Here is a 14,006-nt window from a genome sequence, read left to right as displayed (position 1 = left end):
TGTTCTAATACCTTAAAACAACAGTGGGACCACCTCTGTTTAAACTAAGACAGAAAAAGAATAGAAAAAAAGTGTGGTGAGCAAAGCCATATGTGCTATTATGAAACTCTGTTAAATAAAAAGGTGATTTTTTTTTGAAACACAAGTGTTATTTTGGTGCTTCCAAAGAATAACATCCACAATATTTAATTATTTGTAGATTTGAGAGATTTTTTTTTTGGCTGAATATTTTTTTTTGTATCCTTACCTCTTCTTTCTTCCTTTCCCCAAATTGGCAAATTCTGTCTCACTTTCACCCTGTGCAACCCCATGTATTTCAGTGGGGCTACACAAGGTATAAGATAAGAATTTTGCCCCCCAAAGTGTTTTTGATGTTCATTTCTTCCTGTCTCAGGTCCTCTCTTCCTCCCTGTCTCCTGGTAGCCACAGTGCCCTTAGTTTCATGTCACATGCTCATACAAATGTCTACCCTAGGAAGAATATGACGGTTTTACTTCTCTTTCCAGAAACTTTGCTGTGTCTTTTAAAATTTATATTTCATACTGGCAGGATAGCTACTTTTTAAAAAAACCACCTTTCTTTTGAAGTAACAGTTCATTGCCAGTTAATATAGGTATGGAAATCATGAAGTCTTGAATTTTAATTCTGCTCTTACATTGACTTTCTTTTGGACTTTGGCCAAGTCTTTCAACCTCTCTGTTCCAGTCTCTCTATCTGTAGAATGTGGATAGTTCTACTTACTTACCTGAATAAATAGTGTGAAGAGGACTATTTATTTAATGGGTTTCATTCATCTCTTCCAGAAAAGTGTTTTTCAGACTGAACACCTTGCACTAGCGGAGCCATTCACCCATGACTATTTGAACTACTGAGATCTGTGGGATTTCATTTTGGGGAAAGGAGCTTTCATTTGCAACTGGAGCTCCATAGGAGCCCTGCTGGAGAAGGCTTCCAGTGCACGCACTGAAATAAGGCATCTCTCAGTGTCCTGGCCCCTCACAATTCATCTCCAGCCAGCAGCCCTGAGTTTCTGAGGCTCCTCTGGGTGTCTGTTTTCCTTCAGTGCTACAGTGCCCTTCAAGCAGATTTTGTGTCGGTGCATGCCATGGATTGATTCAGACCCAGTGTTTCTGAAGTGCTCTGCACATGAAAAGTATTATAGATGTGCTAAGCATTATTATTGTTGTCATTACTTTTATTACCGACCAAATAATAGAGAATGTTCACATGTGAAGGGTCTGTTCACCTGAATCAATTGGCAAAGTAGATATTTCATGCAACTCTTTCTAAAGCTGGAAACTCCAAGCTAAATTCCCCCAATGTTTTTCTGTAGTTTAGTTTGTATTACATAAGTGTTGTGCAAAGGAGTCATTTGTGTAGCCCTGTAGTTAAATATACAGTGCTCCAATTAAAACCTGTAAGGTTGTTTTGTTATGTTTTTTTATAATCTGCAGTAATGGTACTAGATACATACAGAATAAGAGCAGGAAGGTTTAAGGGCCTGATCCCACATTCTTTACTTGGGCACAACAGGCAGTGAATTCAGTGGGAGTTCTGCTTGAATAGGTGTTTCAGGATCATGCCTCAGGTTTGTGGCAGCAATGGTAAATATTGCCAACTGTAATAATGGTGGGAGCTCCAGATTTGCTGATGGCAAATATAGTTTCTGGAATCTGACCTCAGGTTTAAATTGTGATTCTAATGTTAATCATTATGAGACATAGCTTCACACCTCATAAATTCAAAGTCAGCCTATTTCTACCATCCAATGCAGTGTTTAAATAAAGAGCAGCTTCACACAAGCATACATCACTATAGATTCCCTTTTTGCACTTTTTTTCTTTTTCAAATTATATTGCTGGTTTATACAAACCACCTTTCATGAGCTGTCTGCCAGAAAGCTCTAAAAATAATAGCACAGATGCTTGCATCAACAAATTGGCTACCTCACTTTCGATGAATCTAATGTTCAAATGAAAAGGTTTCTGCTTCCAAGTGTTTGAGGCGTACCTTGAATATGTTATCAGGCTAATAGGCACTGCTCATAAAGAAATGGAAGATAAAGGATTTGTTTATTTAAAAAGCAGTTTCTGCTTTTTAAAATAAGAGATACTGAAGCAACTGAAGGGTAAAGAGGAAAAAAGAAGTAGTAATAATTTGACATTGTTAGCTATCTCCAGTAGCTATAGCATACAAAAAGGGAAGATGTTCCTATTGTCTTGATCATGAGATATAACATTTCATAGCAGCAGATTTACATATGAATTTGTATTTAGCAATCTTATTTGAAAAAATATTTAGTTGTTTTATATTGCAGTCTGGTATTTTATACTTTATATAATAAGCTCATGCAGAAATTTAGAACTAGATTGTGCGACCTGGACTTATGTAGGTGACTGCTTACTCACACGATTAGCACCAGTGAAGTCAAATATTTGTGTGAGCAAATGCTCACCAATACCAATATTGCCGAATATGGCCCCTGGAGAATCTGAGCAAAAAAAAATAAATATCTTTTCATAAATAGTTTTTTTCTTTTCAGATGATCTGTCCAAACTTATGAAAGCATCCAAGTTCATATGGCTTTTTTTTTTTTTTTTACTTGTGGATGGTTCATTCAGATATCAAATACCTTCAAGTGGGATATGACAACACTGTTATTCAGGAGATCATTTTTCATAATCTTTTCACCTGTGCTTACAAGTTATACAGCTTGCTTTCCTCTGGGACATTAGAAAAGAGCAGCAGAGGAGTAATCCCAACTATACAACCTTTTTTAAATATCCCTGTCTTAAACCGTATTCATATAGTTTCATCCAAACTTCCTGGGGCAGTTTCTTCCCACTCTTCATAACATAAGTGATAAATGCAAATGTCAAACACTATTAGTTCTGTAGTATGCATACTAATTTTTGTTTCTGCTATGCAGTATATATGGGAAGATCTGGAACATTTCCAGTCATCTTCACTATCATTTAGTCCTTAAAACCCAAAACAGACATTTAAACTGGAAAACATTATATCTCGTCTGCAGATGCACATGCAGTACCATCAGAAGATGAATAGTTGTAGTTTTGAACTGGCGTCTCTATCAGATAGACTCTGTATAATTAAATAGGAAAGCATTTTAACAAAAAATTACAACATCTTGGGCATTCCTTTGTGAATAAAGGAGCAAGCTACAGACAGAGAGAGAGAAAAGTCCACAAGTGATTAGCGGTTGATTTTCATGAGAAATTTCCAGCACCTCTAATTTGATTTTTTTATCTTTAATGAATACTTTCCTCAGTGATGTTGTTTGTTGTTTTAGATGCAGCTCAGCATCATTTTTAATGTCATTACCATATGCAGGCTCTGCAGTTTGGCGAACTTAAAATACCAACCAGCTCATAAAAAAACTGTGGTTCTTATGGCACCACAGATAGCAGCTTTTGTATTAGATCTGTGCTACTTTAATGCCGTCCTTTCTATATCTCAAGGCTGTTTCATGCAAATGTTGAATCTAGGTATTCCCATAAACAAGCAGCCATAACATTTTCAGTAACTTTGTTTTAAAAGAGAGACTTTTGAACATGCAGGAAATATTAGTACATCAAACAAAGTGAAAGACAAGGTAGTTTAACTTGTTGGTTTGTTTGCTGAAACTCTAAAGTAAATATACTGTAACTAAAAGTGTTCCATTTTTATCTGCCTGCTGCAGTAATGGCTGTGTTACTTCAGGGCTTACACTTCAATAATTGATCAGGGTTTGTATAGCACCAGCTAAGAGCAAAAATAAGAGTGTTGCTTTGAACAAACTGCTGCAGTGTTATAGCATTAGGCACAGAAACAAGATTCTGGAAATATAGATATATAAAAAACAGGAAAAGATGGATAAGTTGGAGTGGTAAATACTGCTTCAGGCTAGAAAGTAATGAGAATTTTTCCATAGAGAGTTTTGACCTGCTATTCAAAAATTGTTTCTTGTCTTAATAAATCCTAAAAGTGTAATTTACTTGCAAAAGGGAAAGAACAAAGGCACCAAAATTCTTTTGATAACAACACTTGTTAAGGTTGATAAGTTGGATTTCAAATGTGTGAAGAAAAATGTGTGACAGTTTGTTTTAAGGTGGCAACCTAAGTGTTCAGATACTTCCATCTTATGCTGTTTTATAAAGCTGTACACTACTAAATGGTTTACACATGTACACTAGAAATGGAAACCTTAGATAACATATCTCCCCATCCAATTTTACAAACTCATTTGTATCTATTTACAAGATTGGAAAATTGTGTCTATATAATTTGCCCATTAAAAAGTTGCAAATAAAATATGGATTGTTTCTTCATGTCCCACAACAAATGTTAGAAATAATCCTTTCTTGGCAAATCGTATAAGCTTTTGAAAATTATATCTAATACTTTTTTCTCCTCTGTTTTGATTATTTTTATGGTCACCCCTTTACAAGTCTCAGAGATTTTCATAATAATTTCATAATTATTGTTTCAACTATTTAACTGATGTGTGTCCTTTCTGTCACATAAAACAAGACCCGAAAATAATCTTAAAAATAATATCAGACCAACAAAACACAAACAATTCTCAATAAAAGCTGCATTACCATCATTAACACCCTCTGTTCTTGCAGTAGGGTTTACAGGAGCCTCCAGACAGGGGGAAATTTTATATAACATATGAGCTGTGCTACCTAGTAAAAATGTGGATTAAGGATATAGTTTAAATTTCATATCTAAGTGTAATTATAAATAAGAGTCTTAGTATTATGTTAGTATATTTAATTTAGATATGGGCTGATTTCAGTTCTCAAACTGTAGCTAACTCTGACTAAATGCATGGACTTTGTACATGTTTATAGAAATACACAAAATTCAGATGTCACAGAATCTCATAGGCAATAGCCATAAGCTTTTGTGCTGCCATGTTGTACAGTAGTTGAAATCCACAAATTAGTTTCCAGAGCACTACCAAATAAATCATGTTGCAGTAATCTAAGGCATATATTTCTCAAGGTAAGGAGAAGGGAACAGTGTGGTTACAAACTCCTCCTTCTCCCTAGATGTATCAAGCAGTAAATCAGAAGCTATTAACTGGTTTCCAAATAGTATAGACAGGGCTGCATGACATATGGCAGTTTGTTGTTTTTGAGTAACTTACAATATTAGATAGATATCAGCTTGAAACTGCTGCCATGTACAAAAAACATATAGTTCATGAATTTGTTGTTGTCAGTCCACAGTAATTCATTGGTGTGACATCCCATTGGTGATATTTTCAGGCAGTGGTGCCTTAAACTGAAGTCACTGCAGTACCATGTTAAAAACAAAACATAAAACCAAACAAAACCTTCTCTAGTGTTGTTTTGAAGTGAAGCCACTTCAATGGCATTTAGCAAAAAACCTGCTCAGATGGCAAGGAAGTTGCTCCAGTGGAATTTGGTAAAAAGCCAACTATACAATATTAAGCCACATTCCTATTGAGAATGTGTGTTGAAAATATATTACTTTTTAAAATAATACTTTTTTACAAAAAAATCCCAGAGGAACTTAATGCGAGTATTCAGATTTTTATTCAACACCAATTTCTATCACTTACTGTCTGAATGTATTTGAAATTGCTTACCTTCACCTAATTTCTCTATCCTTGTTCATCTAATGAAATAGTCAGTCTACGAACATTTTAAGCCATGTTGTGCTTAAAAACTAAAATTCCTTTAAAAAACTGAGGCTTGATCCTTGTTCTGTGGCTCTGTGCAATATCTTGTTGAGTCTGCTACTGTGCTGCTGCCCTGAGAGTAATTGTATCCTCTCTAACCTTACACGGTATATAGGGTTACAGATAGGGAAGGATTCAGTGTGAAAGATTCAGATCCAGATTCAGGTGCAGATGTAAAGTACAGCCACATTTCAAAATATTTGGATCCAAGTTTTTGGTTTGGACCCATTGCTATTTATATTCATGTTATCTTTTTTAATAGTGTCAGGGCTCAAACTGGGCCAGGAGCCAAGCTTCACCTCCTGGAGATGCCAAAATGAGATGACACCACTTGCAACAGACAATGCAGATATTCAAAATATGATCTTCTTCTGGCCTCCTCAGGCTTGGCTCACTCTGTGATGCTCAGATAACCCATATGAACAATAAGTACATGTCTAGGGCATCAGCTCCCAGAGTCATGTGATGGTGTCATAATCTCAGCTTTCTAACCTTCATGGTTGTGAAGAAAAGCTTGAAAATGTGAACTGAGTGTAACTGACGTGATTATGTCTACTTGAGTCTGCAGAAAACCTGCAGCAGAGGGAAGAGCAACAGCCATTAGAGCCAGGGAGGAAGCTGTCCAACAGCTACCCCCAGTGCAGACCTGGTTCTCACTGGTTGGTACAGAGATGAGGGCACTGTCGAGTCAGTAGGACTCGGATGCTCTTCTGGGCTCCAATAGAAAGAAACAGTGTTATCTCCCATGTACCACTCACTCATGTCATCAAAACAAGAAGCTACTCATAGTAAATTGTACACAGTAGATCCTCCATCTCCTTTTTTAATTGCTATGATGATAGAGAAATAGTTTATAATTTTGGCATTTAAATAATCATCATTGGACATCTAAGTTGCCCATCATAGGACATGAAGAGGAATGGAGCACTTGGCACCTCTCAGAACTATTGTTTCAGGGTGTCTCTAGACTCAGGTTGATATTGCACCGTTGGTTGATGCACGTTTCTCATTTTCAAAGTTTTCTTCACAACCATAATAGCTAGAAACTTTTTTTTATTTTAATGAGAGAAGCTGAGATTCTACAGGAGAAGATGGCAGCCATAAAATAGTGTTGCATCACTGACCTGGGCCAATTTGAGACCTAAAAATTATCTTCAATAAAAGTCACTGTTTATTTACTGTTTCTGGCATCATACCTAAAACTCAAGGTCTTATAAAAGCCTGTATTATATTAGGCTGCATCAGGTAGCCACATAATAGATCTGTCTCTCTCAAACTATATAACATTTATAAGGCATACATACACATCAGATAGAGTACACAAGTGTTTATGTACAATGCAATATTCAATACTATATAATATGTTTTGACATTTAATTTTGAGGTCAGAAGACGATGAAGTTAAACTTTTGATTTCACATAGTAAAGATAAGTGATCTGATTGCATAATACAATTTGATCATATTTTTTCAATCTGCTGTTAAAACTTTATAGAATTAGAACAAAACATGAGACTAGAAACTATGATTAATACTGCAAACATCCATAACTGAAGCGTTTTGCTTTTGCTGTGATCCATTACACTCACAGCTACCTTGTACAGCATGTGAGCAAAGCATGAGGAGCAGGTGGTAAATGTTGCAAATGGCAAGTAATGTTTTTAAATGGACTCTCTTAGAACAACATACTGTAAGCTATCAATTAAAAAAGGTAAATTGACCAAATGATACTACTCTCCCACTGTCTCAATAGCTATCATAGCTAAATTAGCCAGGGGGAGAGGGATGGGGGGAGAAGTCTTCTCATAAAAGCACAGAGAACATAGCTGATACTTTCATACAATATATGCAGCAAATACAAATAAAGTGATTATTATTACTATATATTTGTTTAAATGGTAATAGCATCCAAGATATGCTAGGTATTTCCTAAACACATATGTGGAGACCAGAGTCATTCTCTGCCCTGAAGGGGTTACATACAGTCTTCAGTGGTAGGGGTGGGGGAAGTAGGCCAGCAAAGGGTAAGGGAAATGAAAATGAAATGAAAATGAAAGGAAACATTTTTTGCTTTTATTTATCTTTGTTATAGGGTACAGGTAAGGCAAGGGAAATGGCAAAGGGGGTAAGTTAACAGGAAGAATGGAAAAGGAAAGAAAGGGAATAGATACATTGTAAGGGAGGAGAAAAAGGGAGCTGTTACCTCAAAACAGGATGTAGAGATAATACTTCTAGACACCCTTATTCTTAGAGCAGCTAGTCCAGGAACCCACAAGCGGAGAAGCGAGTCTTCATTTAGTCCTAACTGGTGTACTGGATCTCATCCAAGAGGTGAATATAGCTAAACCACTTGATAATAGTGACCTTAATATAATTAACATATGGGGAGGGGTGAGGTACCAAAGAAATCCAGCATAGTAGCATTTAACTTCAAAAAATGAAACTACACAAAAATGAGAAGGCTGGTTAAATGAAAATTAAAAGGAACAGTCACAAGAGTGAAATGCCTTGGAAATTGCATGGAAACTTTTTAAAAACACCATCAGAGAGACTTAGACTCTATGTATACCTCAAATTAAAAAAAAACAAAACACGAAGAGGACCAAAAAATGCCACCATGACTAAAAAGAATAAAAAAGATGGTTACAGACAAAAAGTCATCCTTTAAAAATTGGAAATCAAATCACACTGAGGAAAATCAAAAGGAGCATAAAGTCTGGCAACTTAAGTGTAAACGTTTAATTAGGCCAGCCAAAAAGGAATCTGAAGAGCAACTAGCAAAAGACACAAAAACTAGAAGCAATTTTTTTAAGTACATCAGAAGCAGGAAACCTGCAAATGGATCAGTGGGATGATCAAGGTGCTAAAGAAGCACTCAAGGAAGACAAAGCCAATGCAGAGAAGCTAAATTAACTCTTTGCATTGGTCTTCACTGCAGAGGATGTGAGGGAGATTGCCACATCTGACCAGTTCTTTTTAGGTGACAAATCTGAGGAACTGTCCCTGTCTGAGGTGTGAATAGAGGAGGTTTTAGAACAAACTGATAAATTAAACAGAATATACCAGGACAAGATGGTATTCACCCAAGAGTTCTGATGGAACTCAAATATGAAATTGCAGACCTACTAACTGTGGTATGTAACGTATTACTTAAATCAGCTTCTGCACCAGATGAATGGTGGATAGCTAATATGACTCCATTTTTTTAAAAAAGGCCCCAGAGTCAATTCTGGAAATTACTGGCTGATAAGTCTAACTTCAGTACCACGCAAATTGCTTGAAACTATAGTAGAAAAAGAATTACCTGATACATAGATGAACATGAAATTTTGGATGAGAGTCAACATGGCTCTTAAGCAAAGTAAGGAGTCATGGGATACAAGGGGTTAGTAACTGCTTAAAAGCTAGGAAACAAAGGGTAGGAATAAACAGTCAGTTTTCACAGTGGAGAGAAGGACATAGTGGGGTCCCCCAAGGATCTGAACTGGGACCAGTGCTGTTTTAACATATTCATAAATGATCTGAAAAAGGGGGTAAACAGTCAGGTGGCAAAATTCTCAGATGATACAAAATTACTTAAGATAGAGAAGTCCAAAGCAGACTTCAAAGAGTTGCAAAGGGATCTCACAAAACTGGGTGACTGAATAACAAAATGGCAGATGAAATTCAATGTTGATAAATGTAAAGTAATGCACTTTGGAAGAAATAACCCCAATTATACATACAATATGATGGGGGCTAATTTAGCTATACTGGGTCAGACCAAAGGTCCATCCAGCCCAGTATCCTGTCTGCCGACAGTGGCCAATGCCAGGTGCCCCAGAGGGAGTGAACCTAACAGGTAATGATCAAGTGATCTCTCTCCTGCCATTCATCTCCACCCTCTGACAAACAGAGGCTAGGGACACCATTCCTTACCCATCCTGGCTAATAGCCATTAATGGACTTAACCTCCATGAATTTATCTAGTTCTATTTTAAACCCTGTTATAGTCCTATCTTTCACAACTTCTCAGGCAAGAAGTTCCACAGGTTGACTGTGCACTGTGGGAAGAAAAAGATGAGGTCTAAATTAGTTGTTGCCACTCAAGAAATCTTGGACTAATCATGAATAGTTCTCTGAAAACATCTGTTCAGTGTGCAGTGACACTCAAAAAAGCTAGAAAGTAAGGAACCATTAGGGAAAGGATAGAAAATAAGGCAGAAATTATCATAATACCACTAGATAAATCTATGGTATGCCCACACCTTGAATGATGCCTGTAGTTCTGGTTGCTTCATCTCAAAAAAGATGTTTTAGAATTGGAAAAAGTACAGAGAAGGGCCACAAAAGCGATTAGGGGTATGGAACAGCTTTCCTCTGAGGAGACATAAAAAGACTGGGACTGTTTGTCTTTGAACAAAGATGACTAAGGGGGATATGACAGACATGTATGAAATTGTGAATTGTGAAAGATGTGGAGAAAGTGGATAAAGAAGTCTTTTTTACCCCTTCACATAACACACAAACCAGGGATCATCCAATGAAATTAATAGGCAGCAGGTTTAAAAGAAACACGAGGAAGTGTTTCTTCACACAATATACAGTCATTGTCAGGGGATTTTGTGAAGGCCAAAATATAACTGGATTCAAAAAAGAATTTGATATATTCATGGAGGACAGGTCCAACAATGGCTATTAGCCAAGATGATCATGGACACAACCCCATGCTCTGGGTGTCCCTAAGCCTGTGACTGCCTGAAGCTGGGACTGGACAACTGGGGATAGATCACTCAATAGATCAACCTGTTCTCATCACTCCCTCTGAAGCATATGGCTTTGTCCACTGTCATAAGACAGAATACTTGGCTAGATGGACTTTTGACCTGATCCAGTATGGCCATTCTTATGATCTTCTAACTTTAGCAGACTTCAATGATTTGGGCTGGTATTTTCCAAGCTAGGTGTCAGCCTCAGGCTAAATTATTCTGGAAACTGTCAGCCGAAATAGTTCATACATTTCTGAGAATGAAATTTGGGGAAAATATGTTGTTTTGCCTATGTCAAAACATTGTTGAAACTTTGCTTGGAACAGCTCTATTGCCTGTATACTTTGGAGCAAGGACTAGAAATGTGACAAGGGGTGGCTTTTGTGTCAGAGATGTGCTTTTTGCTGTCCCTGTGAAAATCCACCCAAATTCACTGAAACTGTAAATCTTGGAAAAATTGCAGTTTGCACATACTCAGTAGAGACTTCGATTTGAATAGTTAAAATACCTAAATATTCCATCTTCACTGAGCATGTGCAAGTCTCTCTCAGCTTGTAGTGTTAACCATACTGCGCATGCACCATTCTCACAGAGTGACTAAGCATATACTCCATCCATTCAGAGGCTGCGACTGGGAGCCAGGAGTGAGACTGGAAGCTGGTGAAGGAAACTGGAAGGGGGACTGGGAGCCAGTTGACTGGGGAGAAAAACTGAGATTGGACAAGGAGTTGGGAGAATTGGGGGGGTAGACTGGGACTGGACAAGGAGTTTTTAGACTAGGAATTAGTATGAAACGCAGTGAGTGGGAGGAGAGAGAGAATTGAAGAAGAGCTATGGGGTGGGGATTGAACTGGGACTGGCTTGGCAAAGATATAAGGATAGAATTGGATAGAATCCAGTTCTGCAGGGCAGCATGCAACAGCCTTAACCATGAGCCCATCCTTTTTCTTCTTAGTTTCCTGCCTCATTCATTACACACTTTCCAACTATGCTAACAAATGAGGCAAGGGTCTGCCAGGCTGCTGCCTTTTCTGCATAGCCTTGGTTTATCCTCAGAGCAGGTCCACCTTGTGCATGGAATAAGACAGGAATCCTGTGGAAAAAAAAGTATGTGATCACATAATTAGAGACTGCATCATAATGCACATGCACAAGGAGAGCAGATTAAGTTGCATAGGCAACCATAGTTCTGGCATTTCCTAACATTTGAGTGCTTGAATTTGTAACCTCAAAAATGTTCTTTTAATGAAGTTTATGTGTGTGTGATTTATATTATAGTATAGTATAATTATAGTAATTATTAAGCACACATTCCTGCCCGAGTTTTTTGGTGGTAGGGATGTGAAGGGAATTTGGAATTTCTACACTTAGTTATCACAAATTTGTTTAGGCCTTTTCTATTCTCTTTCCATCAGTGTAGCTGCACCAGTGTAGCTGCATCCATGTAAATCCGTAGTATAGATTTACTGTACTAGTGTGAAAAGTGACATGTTGTAGTTTAAATCTGTGGTAAGGTGCAAGCCACTGTTTACACTGGTGCAGAATGTCTATATTAGGGCTATCCATGAGTGCAGTTACATCAGTTTAGCTCTATTGGTGCAAATGTCCCACATTTTTTAGTTTTAAAAAGAAAATACAATTATGAATATGTGATATTTGAGAGAAGGGAAGTATATAGTGGGGAGTTCTAATACATCAGTTTCCTGGCTTACAGTTTCCTGGCTTCCTGGCTTACCAGTTTCAGGGCTTACCACCAAAAACTCTATGCAGTGTATCAAGTACGTAGTGTAAAAACCTGGCCTTTTCTTTTGCTTTGTAAATAATTATGGATACAATTATGTTTAACTATCTGGCTGTGTTCAGTTAGTTAGTTATCGAGATCCCTATTTGCACCTGCAAGTCATTGTGTTTGGGGAAATTATGACTACATCTAGCTGTGGGCACAAATGGGAGGTTGGGTCAAAGCTGCTTTAAAACTCAAGCCCTTTATATAAAATCAGTATGAAAATACTTTGCATCACCTAAATTCAAAACCTCATCATGAAAGGGGATAAAGTAACTCCTGGACTCCCAAAGTGGTTGTTAGCATGAAGCATACCTCCACCCAAACCTCTTTCTCTATTTTGTGCACTCTGTAGATAGATGCTGGTAGGAGGAGGCAGGGGACAAGCACAGAATAACCCTGTATATCTGTGGGCTGGATTGGGTCCTAAGTGTAATGTAAATTTTGAGTATTTCCTGTCACAGTTTTTGCTGTTGGGGAAAGCAGCAAAAAAGAAGTGTCTGCTTTTTGACTGAACAATGCTCCCTGAGAATTGTGCATGTTCATCGTGTGAGAGTCCCTTCTTTGAGTGGAAAGAGAGCATTGACTCAGATCCCAAGCATTTATTCTTGCCTAAAACCTCATCCCTGTACCTTGGGCATTTTCCTTTTCAATCATGCTTGTGAAATCTGTTTCCCATTCTAGCATAAAAATGTGGAAATAGAGCAAGCTAACTTTAAACAAGCTGCATTTTTCATGAATCGGGTTATAAAGTTCACTGTCACAAAGGAGACATGTTTTTGTAAAATTCAGGATTTAAAAGAAAACGTTATCTTATGACGGGTAGAATGAGATGTCAGGCTTACAATTATATTTTCCTGTTAACACAAAAGGGTCAGAAACATTCTGAACTGTTCAAAATACCTTTTAAATAGCCAACAAGAAATGATATTTACCATTTTATAAACACTATAAATACTTCATTGTCTGAGTGACTTCCATGCACTCCAGTAAATTTAAATTGGATATTTGCTGTCCAAACTGTGCGTGATTAAGCCCAAAATAAGAGCAATATCCTTTAAATTTTAAAGGAGGCATCATGTTATATTGCCAACATCATGTTATGTTGCATCAAGGCAGTCACCACAGTTTTGAGAGATACAAAGCTGATCAGAATGGGTATAGTGATTTTGAAGTTAGGACAATCTGTTTGTGACAATAGAGCCTTCAATATTTGCATGTCTGCTAAAGAGACTTTGCATTATTTTAGATAGACAAAGTGGGTGAGGTAATATCTTTTATTGGACCAACATCTGTTAGTGAAAGAAACAATCTTTCAAACTAAACTGGTCTGGGAAAGGTTTGCATTATTTTGTCAGTTTGTTTCAATTGAAGGGGTATTCAAAACTGATATTCATTCTTTGATATAACTGTTAAATTGTACAATTTAAGAAAACTGTCTGAAAAAGATAAATTAAATGGGTAGAAATATTTTCAAATCAAAGAACAACTGACATATATAAAAATGATGTATGTTTCTTACATAGTCCACAGGGAGAATTCTGCAGGCTTGCTATGATCTCTACAATTTGCCTCCGGGCAAATGAGGCTTTGGGATATTCTATTATCCCTTTGGTCTATTTATCATGGAAACTGATGTACAAATCGAAGGTTCTTTTGGATCCTTCCTTTATATTTTCTAGAACCAATAAGAATGCACTTATCACCTGCCTTCACCTCCAGTGAAGTGCTTTGGAGAAGGTTCAGTGACCAATAATCAATTA

General features: G+C 37.1%; 1 protein-coding gene across 2 annotated transcripts in view; it reads left to right on the top strand.

Moving 5' to 3' along the window:
- ARHGAP15 (Rho GTPase activating protein 15) overlaps positions 1-14,006 on the top strand; it is a 467,195-nt gene that overhangs the window by 172,953 nt on the left and 280,236 nt on the right. The gene's annotated exons all lie outside the window — the stretch shown is intronic.

The sequence above is a fragment of the Chelonoidis abingdonii genome, chromosome 10 (assembly GCF_003597395.2).
Source record: "Chelonoidis abingdonii isolate Lonesome George chromosome 10, CheloAbing_2.0, whole genome shotgun sequence".
Lineage (NCBI taxonomy): Eukaryota > Metazoa > Chordata > Testudines > Testudinidae > Chelonoidis > Chelonoidis abingdonii.
This window is presented reverse-complemented; position numbering and strand designations above follow the sequence as displayed.